The sequence below is a fragment of the Silurus meridionalis genome, chromosome 27 (genome assembly GCF_014805685.1).
Source record: "Silurus meridionalis isolate SWU-2019-XX chromosome 27, ASM1480568v1, whole genome shotgun sequence".
Lineage (NCBI taxonomy): Eukaryota > Metazoa > Chordata > Actinopteri > Siluriformes > Siluridae > Silurus > Silurus meridionalis.
The window spans coordinates 7,391,899-7,411,268 of NC_060910.1; the positions used below are offsets into that span (position 1 = coordinate 7,391,899).

Consider the following 19,370-nt stretch of genomic DNA (forward strand, 5'->3'; position numbering starts at 1 on the left):
TGTTAAACAGAAACTGATGTTTTTTGTATAAGTATTTACTTTAATTTTGGACTTGAGCTTGACATGGTCCCAACCTGTTTATGATTTTGTCTTGACTTGCTCTGGGCTAGTTCTGGTCTTGGATTGTCTGGATCATGACAATAGCTGTCCTTACTAAAGCCCTAAAAGCAAGTGTATGCAGTATATATTTTCTTTCGTTTTTTGGACAACAACTCTCGAGCATAGCTCTGTATAGCAACACTGAATATGTAATGCTGGCAAAATATTTTATAGGTAGAAACCCAACCTGCATTTGAAAATCTATTTTTTTGCCAGTTCTCACAGATTAAACATTGAACAAGGCCCTTAACTTCACATACTGTATAACTCTATGTATAAGGGTTTCTGGCAAATGCCATCAATGTACATGTAAATAATGACCAACAAGTCATTGTGTTTTAGAACTGCATATAATAGTCTAGTGCTGAATGAGTGTTTTTAAGAGAGTGAATGTATTCGTGATCTAGTCGACCTGTTTCCTAGTGTGACTGACCAGTACTGTGTGAGCATCACGCAACATCTGACACAGGCCAAGAAGGCATCGGATAACGGCAGATTAGCCCACAAAAACATGGAAAGAGCCTTGGGCTGCATTGTGGCAGTGTGAATGTGGCAGGGACCACCCCGAGGTCGTGTTACCATAAGTTATCAACTCCCATGTAGATACATGTCTTCTAAACATTGTCGTGACTGTTATCAATCGGGCCTGGGTTATCTTTGACTGCTCGCACTCCGAGCGACTGACACAGTAGCTCTTTTCATCGCGACAAAGCCACTGTGTAGCTTTACTTCTCCCCTAAGCACCTTCCAGGGAAAACAAGCGAGCTCTTATTCCATACCATCCATTTTAATTAAAAAGAAAGGCGGACATCAGATGATGCTCCGACGTATCAAATGTGGTGAGGCCAAAGGAGGGGCGAGAGCTGTGTTCGCTGTCCTCTGACCTTGTTTCTCCATTCCCAGCCATCTGTTTTGGCCCATCGTCAAAAGCTTCTTTGGTGGCAGGCTGGCACGGTCTCGCCCCTTCTCTCCGCTTCCTCCATGCTTAAGGGACATTCAATCTTGTGTCTGATATGTGCTGCTCCATGACACCTTAAGACAAGGGGGCCTTTGTGCTCATGCAGGGTTCCCCTGGAAGGGAATGCAAAGCTAGTTACGCATGCAGGTGAGCATACACACATGCGCATACACACATGCGCATACACACAACCACACACACTTGTCTTACTATCCATGGAAAGACCTTGCACTGATACATTTACACATGTACTATTAATGCAGCTAATTGATGTCACACTTAACTTAAGTCTAACATCCGTAACCAGTCCATTTGAAATAAAAGTTCATTTAAAAACTAATAATAAAAAAAAGCATGTTTCCTCATGGAGACAGGCCAAATGCCCCCACAAGGTCAAAACTGTCAAATAATCTTATTCTTATGAGAACATTTGGTTCCCTCACACACTGAGGTTAAAATGAGCTCAATAACATTCTCCATATATGTACCAGATTTTTCTTGTCTCCAGATGTTGTTTGTCCTCATGAGGTTGGTGTGTGAACAGGATTCTGTCTTCATGGAGTGATAAATACAACCCCCCCACCACCACCATCTCTCTCTCTTTCTCTCTCTCTCTCACACACACACACACACACACACACACACACACACACACACACACACACACATCCTCTCTGTATCCTAATAATACAACTGACAAAAATCCAATGAAGCACATGGAGATCATAAGATCTCTGGCTGGCCCATTTTAACTGTCTGGCTCACACCAGTAGCCAAAATCCCACTAGAATGTCTTTTGACAGGTGCTCGATAGCTGCTTTATAGATAAGCTGCTGGAGGGATTTTAAGAATAATAGCTCACAAAATCCCCAAAAGGTCAAATCTTTTTTTAATCAGGAAAAAATGGACACCACAGGACTGTGTCAACAAAGACAAGCAATTTTAGGATATACACAACACATCTCATGCTGGGATATGTGTAATATTTCATGTTGACCATATGATTTTTCTATAGGGATATAATAATTTTTTTTGAAGGTCATTGTGAGAAATTTCATATGCTAACGAATTTAGAGATAATAATACTACCTACTACATATTAGTAATGTAGTAATATTTATTTAATATTTATTAATTAAATAGCAAGCAAAGTATTATAGCCTTGTTAGGCAAACCTCCCATTCCAAACCATGAGGCTTCTCAGCTCTTTGCAAGTCTGCTAGCTGTTGACATGCAACTAGTTCAGGTAGGTGATTTGACCACGACCTCCACCACCTGCTTTTGGTGTTGCATGCATGAACCCTCGTCATTATCCTGCAGGAGGTCCTACTAGTTACTAAAACATTTCACAGTGACACCAGGTCATCCACCTGGCTTCATCTCTCTCTCTCTTTCTTACTCTCTCTATGCTAAGAAATCAAACATTGCCCCGTTCATGAACCCACATAAATAACATGAGTGTTGTGAACATTCTCAGGTTTTGGATTGGTAACTAACAGTGTGACAAACCAACACTGTCAGTCAAAAATTATCTGAACACACAACCTCATTTTAAATACTTTCAAATCTACCCAAGGAGGAATATCTATTATTAAACATGTTTTGAACTGCGATATCTAAGAAATTACATTTTACCAGAACAAATATAAACCTGATTTGATCTAATTAAAAAGATCCAAGATTTTTATCACTTCAATTATTAACTAAGAATTAGCTCCTCACAATTATATGTTACACGCTTAATACTAGCTCTATCTATGAGTCTTTTACTTGAAGGTTAAATTGATTTAACCTTCATGTTGCCCTGGAATTTCTAAAAGACTTACCTCATAGAGCAGGATGACATGCGAGCAAGCAGTTAATGATTTCTGCAAAAATTTAATTTTCTGAATTTAATTGCTGTTCTCTATTATTTTGTTTGACCTGTTGCAGTAGTTGTGTTTAAACTGTATTGTATCCCAGCAGTGCTAAATGTACGAATCTACAACATGATAAAAGTTTAACATTTAACAAAGGAGGTAACTCGTTTATATGGACTTGTATAATGAATGCATATACTATACAGACAAAAGTTTAGGGACATTACTTCTACTTATTCTACATCAGTACCCTATTTTACTAAAGTCCTTGTGGCTGAATGAGCACAAATCTCTACAACCACACTCTAGTCGAGCATCTTCCCAGAAAAGTGAAGGTTATAATTTAAGCCTAATAATAAACCTGTACCATTGCTCATTCATACATCTATCCAAATAGCCAATCATGTGGCAGCCACACAATGCATACAAATGCAGGTGACTTGGAAGAAAATGAAGAAAATGTGAAATGCGTAAGGTGCCATGGTTGTTGGTGGGCTTGTTTGATTTTTTTCTGAAACTGCTGATCTCCTGGGAATTTCACACACAACAATCTCTAGAGTTACAAAGAATGGTGTGAAAAACAAAGAGAATCCTGTTTACAGAAGGTCTTAAGGATGAAATACATTGTTGATGAGAAAAGTCAGTGGAGAATGACCAGACTGGTCTGAGCTCACAGAAAGTGTATAATAACTCAAACAAGCACTCTTTACAACAATGGTCAGCAGAAAAGTTTCTCAGAACAGGCATTACATGAAGCCTTGCGGTAGATAAGATATAACAGCAGAAGACCTTATTGGGTTTCACTCACTTGGGTTTGTCAGCCAAGAACAGAAAACTAAGGTGGGTGCAGACTCAACCAAACTGTACAGATGAAAAGGACAAAAAGACCAGACACATTTTTATTTCATAATCTGTGAATATGTGCCCATGATAGTTTCAGATTCCTGTATTTGGTTGACCAAAGTGAAACATAATGAGGTCTTCTGCTGTTGAAGCACATTCACCTAAAGGTTCGATGCCTTGTGCATGCTGAGATGTATTTCTGCGCACCACAGTTGTAAAGATTGATTATTTGAGTTTTAATAGCTTTCCTGGCAGCTTGAACCAATCTTGCCATTTTGCATGAACCTCTCTTATCAACAAGGTTTTTCCACCCACAGAACTGTTGCTCACTCATTGTTTTTTGTTTTTCGCATCCTTCTGTGTAAATTCTACAGACTGTTGTGTGTGAAAACACAGTCCATCTGGCACCAAAATTTTACATACATTTTACACACACACACACAAACACACAAACACACTATATATATATATATATATATATATATATATATATATATATATATATATATATATATATATACACACATACACAAATTAACACATTTTTACAAAATTTTACAATCAGTTTTTATCTTTTGTTTTATTAATTTGAAGAGAGAGAGAGAGAACAGAAAGGCATGTGAGAAGATTTAATAATTTATTGCTTTTATACTAAATGGCCGTTCAACAAAATTAAATATTACAGTTAACTAAACAGTAAAATAGTGTTATGTTTTTTAATACATTATACATTTAATTGGTTGGCAAATTGCTTTGGGAAACACGGAATAACAACACATTACACTGACACTGATTCTTTTTGCCGGTATATACTTGTGCATGGACTTTTAATTCATGTCTTCTTTTTTTTTCTATACACATTACGGGAAATCCTGGTATTCTCTCAGACACTTCAGCATCCTCTCGAGGGAGTGCAGCTTCCACGTTGCTGCATCTGAGCTTCATGTTTAATGCATAACCAGAGCACTAAGAGGCAAGCCCCAGCCCTTCAAGCCCCACACAATGGTTCATGCTCATCCTGTGTAGTAATTATAAAATCTAATGGCTCTGTTGGAAGGGTGCACTGGATTGCTTTCTCTTGAAGTGCTGAAGCCAAATGTGTGTGTGCCGTTTCATTATCTGAAGGTGTCTCCTGGGTGTCAGAGGTGGCAGAAAGACCACAACCAGCCCCTCCCTGATATTCATACTGAGGGATGATGTTTATGATTCCTATCTGACTGAGGACAGAATAGCTTTATGGAACTGTAATGAATATGAATAGACTGTAGATTAGTGTCTTTGTTGTTAGGAACCTGTTCATTATTCTTATATTGTTATACTTAATAGGAGTATTAATGAAAAAAAAAAAAATAAAAAAACTATATATAAGATGTAGCTAAAATAATTTTATACAGTACAGGGGAGCCAAAACAGTCCCAAATCATACCTATTAGTAATGATAGTCATACTATTGATGACAATTTTACACAGAATTTGACTAATGAACATATAAACTGTCACAATAGACACCGTGAACACAGTATATTTTTAACTGGACTTTTGGATGCAAGACTATTCATTTTTAGTCAGCTAACTTAACCTTGCTAAACCAGCCTTTTTTTTTTAGTGCATCTAAATACTAATAAATAAGAGAATATAATTTGGCAACAATAAAAAAAAATTCAGTAAACGTGCAAAATAATATGTATATCACACTATTTAAGGATGTATTAATTCTTAAAATTCATTTATGTGGAGAATCCTGCAGCTCATGTCAGTCTCACGTCCATCAACAGAGACTTACTTGCAGCTAACAAAAAGCCTTCAACAAAAGAAGAATCCTGAATGCAGCTGCACATGGGAGGTTTTTCTGCCATGTTTAACTTTACCCTCAGTATAGTCCAAAATGAAGTCTAAAAATCCAACAAAACTAGCTGAATCTCTAAACTAGCTAAGATAACTATGTATTGAAGTTCACAATGCCACAGTGCAAGCATTTGTATTTTGTTTTTGTATTAAGGTTTAAAGACGGTATAAATAACGGCAGCCAAAATTCTTTGCACTATACCCTTTATCCAAAGTTGATATGAAATTGATAACACAAAATCACACTCTCAATTAGTGTAGATGAAAATTACTTCTCAATTAGAAGTAGATTACTTTTCTGCCATTTAGTGTAATACAGAATTGACTTCTAAAAAATCCTAACAGTTCTAATATCCATAGTTTTGTATGTTGCTATACCAGTTGGATTTTATTTTAAGTATAAAATTAAAGGTTAAGATTCTGCACACACAAATAACTAAGGAACTACATACACAGACATTAAAACTTAATACTCAACATTATTATCTGAGTTGTAGGAAAAACATCGAAGACGGATGCCAGATCCAGATAAAAGCAATTTTTTCATCTTAGCATATCTTTAAAAATTATTTAAGTTGAAGTGCCACTTCCAGGTCTCTGCTAATTATACTCATGAGCTTCCTAGTCATACTTAAGCAAGTATCCAGATGGCTATTTTTTTACTTGTCAATATTTCACATACACAAGCAATATGACTGAAAGAAATCCAATTAGAATTTATAGATTCAGGATTTCCCTTTATAAGATTACTGAGCTGCTAGTAAATGTGTGGATATATATATATATATATATATATATATATATATATATATATATATATATATATATACACATTTAAAAATTCTTGCAGCAGGACTTCATTCAGCACTGAAGATTATACTGTGCATGATCATGAAGCAGCATGCATGGTATTTGCTTGCCATTTACTGTATGGACATGACGCTCCTCTCAGCCTCATCAATCCTTCTCAGCCTTTGGCACGGATTCAATCTGTTCATAAAGTGAATTCATCAAATCCATTACTCTCTCTCCCTCCAGCGGATATAACGCAATAGCTTGAAGGCCCTCCCAGGCAGACACTCACAACTTGTTGTTAACGTCATTCCATAACTCAGTGTGAGTCAAACTCTGTGCATATTGCAAATCCGAAGATCATTCATTTCGATCTGTTTCAGTTCAGCTTGCATGCTCTTGCACAATCCGACCTGAAACTGTTGTGCAAAATTGAAAGCATGTTTCAATGTAGTGAGCAAAAGCTTGTGTGTTGTGGAGGAAGAAGTAGGTAGGTGGATAATGCTTTCTCTTGCAGATAATGTGACAAGGATGGATTGGGTTTAATCCGACAGGCAGCATGGCACTATTCTAAAAAATAATCATGTTAGACCGCTGAGTGGGTTTTTTTTTTTTCAGGAAGCAAATTATTTGCATTTTCAAAAATATTGCATAGTAAATATTGCATATGATTTATCTATTTTAAAACACAGGGTCTTAAAACAAGCTAGATCCCTTCAATCATGAACTCAGTATCCAGTGAAAGACAGGAAATCAGGGATTTGTCTTTTTTTTTTTACTCTCTCAGACTCTCTCTCTCTCTCTCTTCTCCTTTTTTTTTGAAAGTTCTGCACACATCTGTGTTCCCATGTGTGCTGGGGCAGATGTCAAAATTCCTTAGACCTTATGGGAACGGTGCAGAGCCTGATGAAAATAACTGGTTTGCATGAGCTTTGGTTACAAAAAAGTGGCTTTTATAGTTCCTATTGTTCAGACTGATGAGCTATGCAAGATTCATTGCTCTTTATCTGTCATTTGTATGAATGTGAATATATAGACATGTGTCCATTAAATAGAACCTCCATGCTGCTGTGACTTGAAAAAATCTAACAGCTGAAAATGTGTGTGTATGTGTGTGTGTGTGTGTGTGTGTGTGTGTGTGTGTGTGTGTGTGTGATATCAAGAGAATAAGTGTGAGGGTGTGGGTGACAAGGGGACTAGTGGTGAGACAAGTGTTCCTACCATCTGGCCTGCTGAGGGATGAGGACCAAAGATGGACTCTCACTTCCTCAACATTCGCCACATTGTCAGCACCTTCCATGATCGCAGCCGCTGTGAACAAATGACTCTTCCAGTCCCTCTACAGCTGTCCCCCGAAGAGACCTCCGAACTCTTGTAGCCATGCAGAGACCAGTTGTGCATTGCATTTGTGCTTTCTCGTGGAATTTCACACTGTGCCGAGGGCTGTACTTCCAGAGCTCTCTTAATGACCACATTTTTTCAAAATGATTGTTTAATGACATGATGATGGTGGAGATTACTATCAACTGCTTTCAGCTACAATTGTTAGAGTGCACACTTGTTTACCGAAAGCTTGAAAAATATAAATGTAATGAAAGTAAAGTTCTCATGGTGAAAAGTTCAGGAATAAAATGCCTTAATGCCATTTATCTTTCAAACATTTGAACATAAAATTAATATTTCCTGCATTCACAAGTTGTTAGTCTTTCTTTTTCAAAGGATGTACGGGTTTGTGTTCCACACTTCAGTGTTTTTATTAAGTGCTTTATTCTTAGATTCTTTAAAAGAACTATATTTAAACCTGTTGGTTTGTAACTGTGTTTAATGCAGCACCATGATGTGACTGATTCCCTGTGGGAGGCACGTCTGTCATTCTAACCTCAGGGATTTCCTCCCAGGAAATTTGTAAGCAAATGAGCATAGTAATTGCCTGATGCATGTTTTTTTCCTTTTTTCCAGCTTACACATGCCAGTGCGCATGCAGTTACACAAAGAAATGTGATCTCAACAAAATCTTACCCAAAACATAAAAATGATGGCGTGGAAATCAAAACATTCATTTTATTTAACATTTAACCACTCTTATTAAGACTAGATTGTGAGCTTTGAGATTAAAATATTTACCGCTGAATTAGCTGACAAGCAGACAGACATGACAAAAGTCCTTCTCTCAAGTAGAAGTACAGATATTCATGTTTTAAAGGTTGAAGTACTGACTACACTTTTTTACTCAAGTTAAAGTTATGAAGTTTGGGCTCTGACATGTATTTAAGTAAAAAGGTTGTCATTACTTCTTCTGTTTTAGTGTCACACTGGTAACTGGACCACGTCATAATAATATATTAATGCAAAAGAATTAAAAAGTTTGTTACCTAATGAATGTATCCACCATATAGGACAAAAGCAGAGAAGAGATGATGATCATGTGATCAGGAATGTCCCTGTTCGAAGTCATGTTTACATCGCTGACTCCCTCGGTCTCATTCACGTTAACCCCACACTTCTAATTGCCTCCTGCACTGCTCATTGTTAGCTTCGTAAACTAGCCTGTGGTGCGCGAGAGCCGCAAAGAAATTATGTCATAAATAATTAATTTGTCTAAATTTTTAATCAAGAAAAAGCAGTCTAATAAAATCAGTGAAAGCAGAATTATGGAATATTGTTTAAAAGGCTTTAAACCTTTTTCTTTTTTACTGTCAGTCAAGGATTAATATTCAATATCATTCTAAGTCGTCATATTCTGTTAGTCTTTTCTGCTTTCACTATATTTAGCCCTGATTAATTTCATATTAATAGTCAGATTCACTTGGCTTTGTCTCCTCTTTAAATCTATAACATTAACAATTACTAAAGTACATTATCATCAATTTGGATTACAACAATTAGTTGTGTTTTTATTTTCCAATATACAGCTAGACCTTTTTCATTCAGTGTTTCACTATTCGGTCATTTCTTTCCTAGTTTGTTTGGACTTTACATCCATTTTAAACACACAACTCCTTGAACTTCTCGGTTTGGTGCAAAGCCTATTTGTTGTGAACATGTGCTTATCGTTGATTATTGGCTGCAATGTGAATCCAAGGCCATCGCAGGCCATGTAGCTCTTTGCGACTGCCAAGTATCATATAAAAATGCATATAAAGTAATGCTTATTAATAATAACTTTTGAAAAGAAATATGGATAATAGTACGCACAATCATTTATCTTTATATATTACTTTGGCAAAGAGTCTAGAGAAGACAAATAAAACAGCAGTCATGTTTAGTAAAGCAGATGATCCAGACTGGCAAAGACAGAGGAGTTGGAAAGTTGGCGAGCATCACTGAAATGAAAGACTGCTTGATTTATAGTTCTGTACTTTTGAGCTTAGCGCTGTAAAATGTGCCTTGGCATTGTGCCTTTCCTCAGGCCTCCACTGCCAGCGCTGCAGCTTCTTTTGTTGTTTCAGTTCTAGGTGGAGGTTTTCCAGCAGAGCTCCAGCAGAACCCATGCTTTCAAGGGCAACACCTGAACCCAAACAACCAATTTATCTCTTTCATGGACTTCTTTAAGCTTTATGACAGAGCAATCAAAACAGACCACAACGCCGATTTCAAACACAGAATCCCGATGTTCGATGTCGGTTCCAGACTTTCAAGGCGGCCATTTTGATTGCCCCAAACTGGTCGTGTAATCAGGTTTTGTCAGATCGGTGTCAAAACAAATAGCAGAGCAATGATCACAATGTGAGTGCGCTGCTGGAATTTGTACAGACACACCCTCAGGGTTCTGTGGTGAAAGCCAAACCTGGTATGGACTTTAGATTGTGTTTTTCACAGCACTTAAATAAACCAGGGCTCCATTAAATAAGACAGCGGCCAGTATACTGGGGAATTTAAATTAGAGCAGTGCAGGTGGCTATGATGTTCCAAAAGTAAAATAAAATATAATCAATACCAAAAGAGACTAATGGGAACTGTTCTAAAAGGTGACAAACCTGTGAGTTCATAAAAAAAAAAAAATTGATGATGCTTTCCTCCTTTTTCCTTTCATTAAATTTTAACACATAAGTCATGTATAATGCCTTTGATAAGCCTTACAAGAAAATTAGCCAACAATGACTAAATACACTCTTAAAAGAAAGAAGAAACCCCTAAAGGTTTCTTTCCCAAATTGTTTTGAACCTTTACAACCGTTAACCTTCCAAAGAACCATTTTTAAAAGGTAATAGAGTGTAACAATAGCAACCCAGTAAGATTGATTTTGATTTTACAATCAAGGTCTTGATAACAACAATAGCTTTTGTAACTGACATTTGGCACAAATTAACAATATTTACCCCACAACAGTCTTTAGCACCTCGCCAGATTAATGATACCCCATTTACAGCCCCACTCCCCTGATGAAATGCAAATTAGAGAAGGCTTCATCTGTCCGAATTTTCCTCCAAATGGCATGATGTCGGATGCCTGATTGAACTATAATTACAGCTATTTGGCTTAAGATCCACGTCTGGCTTTGGGACAAGTAATTAAAATTAAGGTAGAACTGCTGTGTCTTTGCCAGACCCATCTGCGGACACATGTTCCTATCACGATCTGTGTAGCTGGATGCCAAATCAATGGTTTTATAAACACATTTTCTACATTATTCTGAAAAGCAAGTAAAACACCATAAAAGTATAAACAGTGCTGAGAAAAAGAGTATTTCCAAATCCCATTTCATTCCATTCCAAACCCTGATCTATGACCACTGACCCCAATTAAGGGTCAATTCTATTGCTTGTGTGATGTCCAGAGTCTTAATGTACAAGCCATAAACAGGACAAAAGGCATATGATGATAACCAGGAGGTTGGCAAAGGAATCATCACCCTGGAGATAGACGCAGGCTTTTGTACAGAGCTGATGAAGCTGAGCAGAAGCCTGGAGCCACTTTCAGCACTCCATTAATCAGGGCTTAAACAGCTGTGGCCTGCCTCACTTCTTCTGCAGCCTAATTGGTGGAGATAGTGCTTTTACTGCCGACCTCAGACCAGTTTGTTGCCATACTTACCATCTACTGGTGACCAATTGATTGGATGTTGGATGATTATACGTAAATAGACACAAGAACGGACTAAATAGCTCTGAAAATGTAAAATCCAGTAGTAATTCTGTGGATATCTCATATTAAAGTTGAGACACAGAAACAACTTTGCAGTCAAAAAGCTCATTTTGTACTAATTGAACATTTCATATCAAGTGCGACTCAAACACACAGTAGTTTCACATTAACAAGGATTACAGGATTTTCTGGTTTCCTTGTTGAGAGTGTAACGGCAGGCCTGTGTTCTAAACCTCTTCTTATGGATCATTAATTACTTCTTTTAGGCTTAGGGTTTATTTGTCAGGCGTTATTGCTTCGCGTAGATGGATAGCTCCTGTGCCGTCAGTTTCGTAAAAGCCCATTCTTGAAGTGTTGGAGCTACCCAAATATTTATTCTGCCTGGACCAAGCTGAACATCTCAATGTGCCTTGCTTCCATTGCCAAACACTCAGAAGGCCCCTTGTGTTTAAAAAGGTTAGAGCCTCTCATTCTGTTTATAATAAGTGCAGTCGAGACCCAACCACGTCTAAGAAAAAAATAATCTACTCTGCATGAGTCAGGTATTAATCAGCACCTAATAATATTTTGTGCTTACCGTTGACGACAATTAATGCGAGTAATTTGAGGCAAACATCTCCACTAATATTTCAGTGTAGCAACAATAGAATCGTGTTTATGACACAGCATAGTGTGGCGTCAGTTTCCGAGAAACCGATTTGCACGTTTTGTTCCAGCATGTTTCCAAAACACACTTCAAAGCATTTTTTTTGCCACTGGTTCTCGGCGCAGTGACTTCACGAGTGTATCTCCAACGCCGATCACCATCACAGGGGCTGCGCAGCCATTTCACGCGTCATTGAGCGAGCAAACAAACAGAGGTGCGACCCGGCCCGCTTAACGTAACAACCGAACAGCAGATCAACACATCCATGAAGAGATGTACAAGGAATGTTTTTGCTCTTGTTCCCTCCCCCGAGTGGTAACGAGGCAAAGCCAAGCTGAGATTCCTCTGTGTCAGACGTGTGTATTAGATTGCATCCTGAGGCAGTGCACCTGGGTGCTGCTGTTGACACAACCGGCATCCACACTGACAATATTTATGGTCACTTCAGGGTGACCACAGATGTGTGAATGTCTTCTGCATTTGTCTGGAGTTAGGGTTTAGCTCATCCGATTGTGGAGCTGGCAGGGGTTTTCGGTTGTTCCCTCAGAACAATACAATACTCCTAATACATACAAACACTAGTGTCTAACATACACAAACACACTCAGTCTTATTACATTGTAAATGATCTGGTGCAGGAAATGGAACACTACAGAGAGCGCTAAACAAGTCTCTACCGAGCTTGCCAGCACTAATTCCAAACAGTACAAAGTCTTCTAACTATAATACTACATAAATGTCAGGGTAATTAGCAAATAGCGCTCATTCTCTTAGATTGTTAGCTGTAGCGTGGTAGAAAAAGGAGCAATATTTACACTGTTTACAAGTCTATAAAAATTATTACTTGTCACACTGTATGAGATAAGGGTAATATAAATCTCAAACAAACTTTGCGATAATATCTTCTCCGTGTCAGATTATACGATGAAGATCCTCTAACAATAAACCTGCGATTAAGGAAAATTACTAGGTTCTGCTTACGCTATCAATCAGCATGGTTAAGGTTCGTGCAATAAATGGGGTTAAATAAACAGACACTAGCCTGTGTGGCAATGTTATGTGTAGAGATTACATTTTATAAGCCAAAGAAATTATAATTAAACAAATCTTTGAATCTTACATTACTCTTTTACGTTACATCATTGCACATTACTACCATATGTGTAGCTGTACATTGAGGTTACCATAATTCTGTGCCATCCTCCAGTTTTTCGTTAGACATCTTGCAATGCAACAATACTGAATGAACCACAGGTAAATGTGACATTAGGCATTCTAAAGATATGTCCATTGCCATGTTATAGGAAAAAAAGGCATATGTATAATATACAAAACAAAGGAAAAAACATGAATACCCTGAAACATTATAATAAAAACAACACATGAGACACAGGGTGCAGTGAGAACGGTGAAGTATACATACACAAGTGCTAATTACCATGAATGTGAAGCAGGTGTGAAAGTCATGTGACATGACATGTGACGGTGCAGTGGTTTGTGGAAAACATGTCAGTAATCCTCCAAACATTAGTCCGACTCATTTGAAATTAAATGATCTTTTCCTCTCTGTTTTGGCCTCTGCCAAATCCAAGACGTTTTTTGGCATGATAGTCGAAAGCAATTACTTATTTTTAAGTCAGGTGATCCATTTAACTAAAAACTATTTTATATTATTGACTCCACCCTTTTGTCTGTCCATTTTGTCAATGTGACCAAGGTAGTTCACAAAGACACAGGAAAAAAAAATGGGTGGAAAAGGTACAGAGTAAAGCTTTTTAAGTTTTTACACATACAAAGTATAAGAATGTGTTTTCAAATGCATTAATGTGAACAAGTTGTTTTTAACTTGTACTCACTAATGTGAATTTTCTAATATTGTGATTTTATTGTAAAGAAATTTGGCCAAAAAAACATTGGGTGCAAACATTGTTATCAAGTACAAACTGCATGCACTTTCATTTAAGTGTAGATTTTTAAGGTAATTACAGGTTAAGCAAATCATGCCAATTTTCTACTCCAGATTTAAACTATTCCCTTTATATATTTCAAGCAAACACAGGCTGCATGTTAGTTCCTAAAAACAATCGGAATTATGTCATATCTAATCATAGCAATGACTTCAGTTTAACAAATTTGGACAAGAAAGTGTGTAAAAACATCATATCATAAAAATGTCAGTATTGATCTGCGCCTCTGGTATAAAGCCTATAAATCACAACCTTGTGATTAACGCATGACTCTGGAAAGGCAGTTTTCTCTGTAGTGAGAGTTGTTTTGATGGCTGCTGACCTTTTTTTTCCACTTTGTCCAGGTTTTGTAGTAGAAAACATCGAGCATCTTTCTTTTTTTCCCTCAATGAAGCCGTGTCTTCTTGATTGAAGTTTATATAGGAAGGTCAGCGGTTGCTGCTTCGGGGCCCTGGGCCTCCTTCAGGTGCTATATATCAACCCAGAGCAATAAACGCCACTGGCTGTGTTTTTCAGGACAAAGGCAGGTGTCTTCTCATCTCTGGTAAAGATGAATGTGTGGTCCATGGTCAAGGTGAATCTCAAAATGGGAAAAAAATAAAATAAAAAATAATAAATAATAAATAAATAATAAAAAAAATATATATTTTTTAAACAATATCCAAAAAATTCTGCATGTAAAATACGTCATTTAAAAGTGCTTTAACATAGGATTTATGTTTAATCTCAGATTTGGCAACCTAATAATCTCCTTAATATTAACTCATCACCTATGCTGATTTCTTTCTGTTATAAGAATGACAACAGACTCTGTTTGGAATAATGTTTTTATGGAGCTTTTATAGTTAATAAAACGCTCATTCGGTTTAATTTGATTTGCACAGCACTTTTAGCGATGGAAATAAATCTGGAAATAATGTTGGTTATAGGAAAATAATCAATAAAGTTACCTCAAACATCTTACAGCAGTTTTTATGTTTTCGAATGAATTAATGATATTTTTTCTAGCTATATTTTCTTATAAACTAACTTCATAGTTAGTAAGAATGTAGAAAAGCAAGTTGTAGAATATCCTGGAGATATGCTTACAACGACTATAAACAGCTATAATCTCATCAGACTCTATGCATCATAAAGAAGCAAATGGTAGATGAAAGTGGAGATATTCTTTCTATATAGGTTTTAACATATAAGAAATAAAGACCATGAAACAATACAATATACTCTGAACCACAAATCTGAGCATAAGCTAAACCAATAACAAACATGAGACAAAGAGTGCTGTGAAAGGTGAGACCTTGGACAAGTGCTAATTAAGGTGATAAGAGACAGGTGTAAAAGATTAGTGACATGTGAAAGGCGTGTGAGGGTGTGATGGCTGATGGGAAATATAGTCCAGTGTCCTAAATCCTGAAACTGCCTAATTTTTGCCTTTTGAAGTGAATAAGACAAAGAAATAACAGTTTGTCTTGTTACTGAGTAAGTGCATAGGATCTTGAGGATCCTGTCCTCAAGATTTCCCCATGTTCATACAAAGCAATATATCTACCAATAAAGCTGCTGTTGTAGAAAATCTATCAGCAAATTCTGGCCAATCAGAATTAAGAATTCTGATATAATGTGATATAATGGCTTTTATGATTAGGGCTCACAGTAATATTCATTTTGTTAGTTCTATATATAAAAAAATTATATAACACAGTGAGAACTATCTAAAATGTGACAGAGAGCAAATCTTTCCAAATTGCATGGTTATAGGTTTACTATAATTCTTCAGTGTAATATAAATACAGATAATGCAGCTCATTATGCAGACTGCTTAAAGGCTCAACCTCTTGTGTCCAGGTTTTACATTTCGACTGTTTTTTCTTTCCGACTGTGCATTCTGTTTAAGACAGCTCTTTTGTTCCCCGTCAAAATGTCTGGTGAAGCAATTTCCCCTTCGCTTTCACGCAGGGATGTTAGGATGACCCCAGGATGACGTTCCTGGTCTCCTCATAAGCACCAGAAGCAGTGAAGGGATCTGGTGTGCTGATCTGCTTCCCCAGGCCTTTGTCCTCGATTTCACCCAGACAAAATGGCTTGGAAATTAGATTCATGTCACAGACATTGCATTTTAACCAAGCCTGTCTGCGACAGGCCATCCCAGAGTGCACTGCTTTATTATTCACTAGCCAATGAGCTCTTCAGGACCTTTTCTCTGTGTGTATGTTTGTGTGTGTGTGCGTGTGTGTGTGAGTGTGCTGCGGAAAACAAATGAATTATTCACATTTACACACCAACTCAGGAGTGGTGCTTGATTCAGGATGCTCTCATTTCTCTCACTCTCTTTTGTGTAGACATCTAGATATGTTGCCATTGCAATAGCACCACTATTTTTTTTTTGTTTGTTTAAGACTCTCCATCTTATTAAAATTCTCTCCTAGGAAGCCAACACATTTAGCCAAAAGCTTTCAACCAAACAGATCTGCCAATGGATTAGCATAAAGTCTAAGCTTAAAAAATCAGGCTTTGCTTTAATTAAGCTAAAATTAAACCTTGTGAATTCCACTCAAGGCTTTTATTTATAACGAATTGTTAAGTTTATTCAGCCATGGGAGCAGAGTGACTAATACATGGAATACATCTGCATGCATTTGTGCAAGGGGTTGTGCTGGAATCAGAGCTCAAACACAGGATCAGCATCAACAATGAGAACGATTTCACCTGATTTCTCCCAGCTTTGATTCTAAGCCTCTTTTCACTTTATATGTGCTGTTCTACTGCAGCACAAGCACCTAAATTAAACCTAGGAGTGGCAAACACCTGGGTTGTGCCTCCCCATTGCACTAATTGGTCCATGGAGTATACCACAAGCAGCACTTTCTGCCCATAGGAGGAACAACAGCCAATAAAAAGACTTTCCTCTGAGCAACGTGCAGATGTCAGAGATTACACTTTACCTCTCTGTTTCTACACCACTGGCACCAATTACCCCAAAAATGGCCCCTCAGAGAGCAGGGTGTGAATTTAGATTGCATCAGCCTTAAAGTACATAAACTTCACTAGAAATTAGTTTGATATATAACATGACGGCCAGGACGACCATGCCACCATTTCTGTGATATCTTGTCCACGCCGAAAAAATGTTCTGCATGTACCGAAAGCCTCATTATGCAAGTTTCACACACAAATCAAGTTTCTCAACCAAGATGGACCTATGATTGAACCCAACGGACAAATCTGCACAATGTGCGAACAAGCTGTCCTGATGTAGCTGAGTTGATTCACATGCTGGGAAGCCATTTGCATGCCTATTAAACAAACGGCTCAATAAATCGCTGTAATCCTTTCTCACACCCACGCCAAATGGCACCATAAGGGTTGCTCAAGCAAAATATTTGCAGAAGCCGCTTGGATAGAGAGTCAAATCAGCACATTTCAGGCCCGTTCCTCTAGGGGAAGGCGAGGAGCTTGGAAAGGGTGGAGGCTCTGTTCATCCATCTGTGGCCCTCGATAAACGTGTCCAAGTTTCCAGAAAGCAGCTCATCGCCGTTCCATATACAGCACACCAGCAGGTATGAGCTGTTATATGAAATAAAAGCATATTTGAAACAGATTGTCAAAAGGTCAATGACCATCAGGTAGGATGACAATTACTTTACAACTCATATTTTATTCTTTAAACAATGCCAGATTTATTCATGGCTATGATTTTAACAGTAGTGTTCGTGCTGTGAGGTGCTGTATAACGCTACATATGTTCAGAATGGTTGGATGCATGAGTTGGGGTAAACGACTGTCCACATGTGGTTGGTGTTGGTTGTTCAGCTTGATGTGTTGCCATGTCTGAATCCCGATGAGCTTTATAAATACAGACTAAACAAATGTTCTACCATAAATCTACTACAATATGTATATTCTTTTAAATCACAGTGCAAGAAAGAAAAAGTAAGAAAAAACACATATATACAGATATACAGATATATATATATATATATATACATACAGTGAGGAAAATAAGTATTTGAACACCCTGCTGTTTTGCAAGTTCTCCCACTTAGAAATCATGGAGGGGTCTGAAATTGTCATCGTAGGTACATGTCCACTGTGAGAGACATAATCTAAAAACAAATCCAGAAACCACAATTTATGTTTTTTTAACTATTTATTTGTATGATACAGCTGCAAATAAGTATTTGAACACCTGAGAAAGTCAATGTTAATATTTGGTACAGTAGCCTTTGTTTGCAATTAAAGAGGTCAAACGTTTCCTGTAGTTTTTCACCAGGTTTGCACACACTGCAGAAGGGATTTTGTCCAACTCCTCCACACAGATCTTCTCTAGATCAGTCAGGTTTCTGGCCTGTCGCTGAGAAACACAGAGTTTGAGCTCCCTCCAAAGATTCTCTATTGGGTTTAGGTCTGGAGACTGGCTAGGCCATGCCAGAACCTTGATATGCTTCTTACAGAGCCACGCCTTGGTTATCCTGGCTGTGTGCTTCGGGTCATTGTCATGTTGGAAGACCCAGCCTCGACCCATCTTCAATGCTCTAACTGAGGGAAGGAGGTTGTTCCCCAAAATCTCACAATACATGGCCCCGGTCATCCTCTCCTTAATACAGTGCAGTTGCCCTGTCCCATGTGCAGAAAAACACCCCCAAAGCATGATGCTACCACCCCCATGCTTCACAGTAGGGATGGTGTTCTTGGGATGGTGTCTCATCTGACCACATGACTTTCTCCCATGACTCCTCTGGATCATCCAAATGGTCATTGGCAAACTTAAGACGTGCCTGAACATGTACTGGTTTAAGCAGGGGAACCTTCCGTGCCATGCATGATTTCAAACCCTGACGTCTTAGTGTATTACCAACAGTAACCTTGGAAACGGTGGTCCCAGCTCTTTTCAGGTCATTGACCAGCTCCTCCCGTGTAGTTCTGTGCTGATTTCTCACCTTCCTTAGGATCATTAAGACCCCACGAGGTGAGATCTTGCATGGAGCCCCAGTCTGAGGGAGATTGACAGACATGTTTAGCTTCTTCCATTTTCTAATGATTGCTCCAACAGTGGACCTTTTTTTACCAAGCTGCTTGGCAATTTCCCTGTAGCCCTTTCCAGCCTTGTGGAGGTACACAATTTTGTCTCTAGTGTCTTTGGACAGCTCTTTGGTCTTGGCCATGTTAGTAGTTGGATTCTTACTAATTGTATGGGGTGGACAGGTGTCTTTATGCAGCTAATGACCTCAAACAGGTGCATCTAATTTAGGATAATAAATGTAGTGGAGGTGGATATT

The 19,370-nt window shown here is 37.9% G+C and overlaps 1 long non-coding RNA gene across 1 annotated transcript; it reads right to left on the reverse strand.

The window, feature by feature from the left end:
- Positions 1-420: 420 nt before the first annotated feature.
- LOC124380777 lies at positions 421-15,343 on the reverse strand. Its single transcript, XR_006924728.1, has 3 exons — positions 15,045-15,343; positions 14,417-14,674; positions 421-1,170 (listed from the first exon to the last, which is right to left on the reverse strand). It is a non-coding gene; the product is annotated as an uncharacterized LOC124380777 (long non-coding RNA).
- Positions 15,344-19,370: the final 4,027 nt, after the last annotated feature.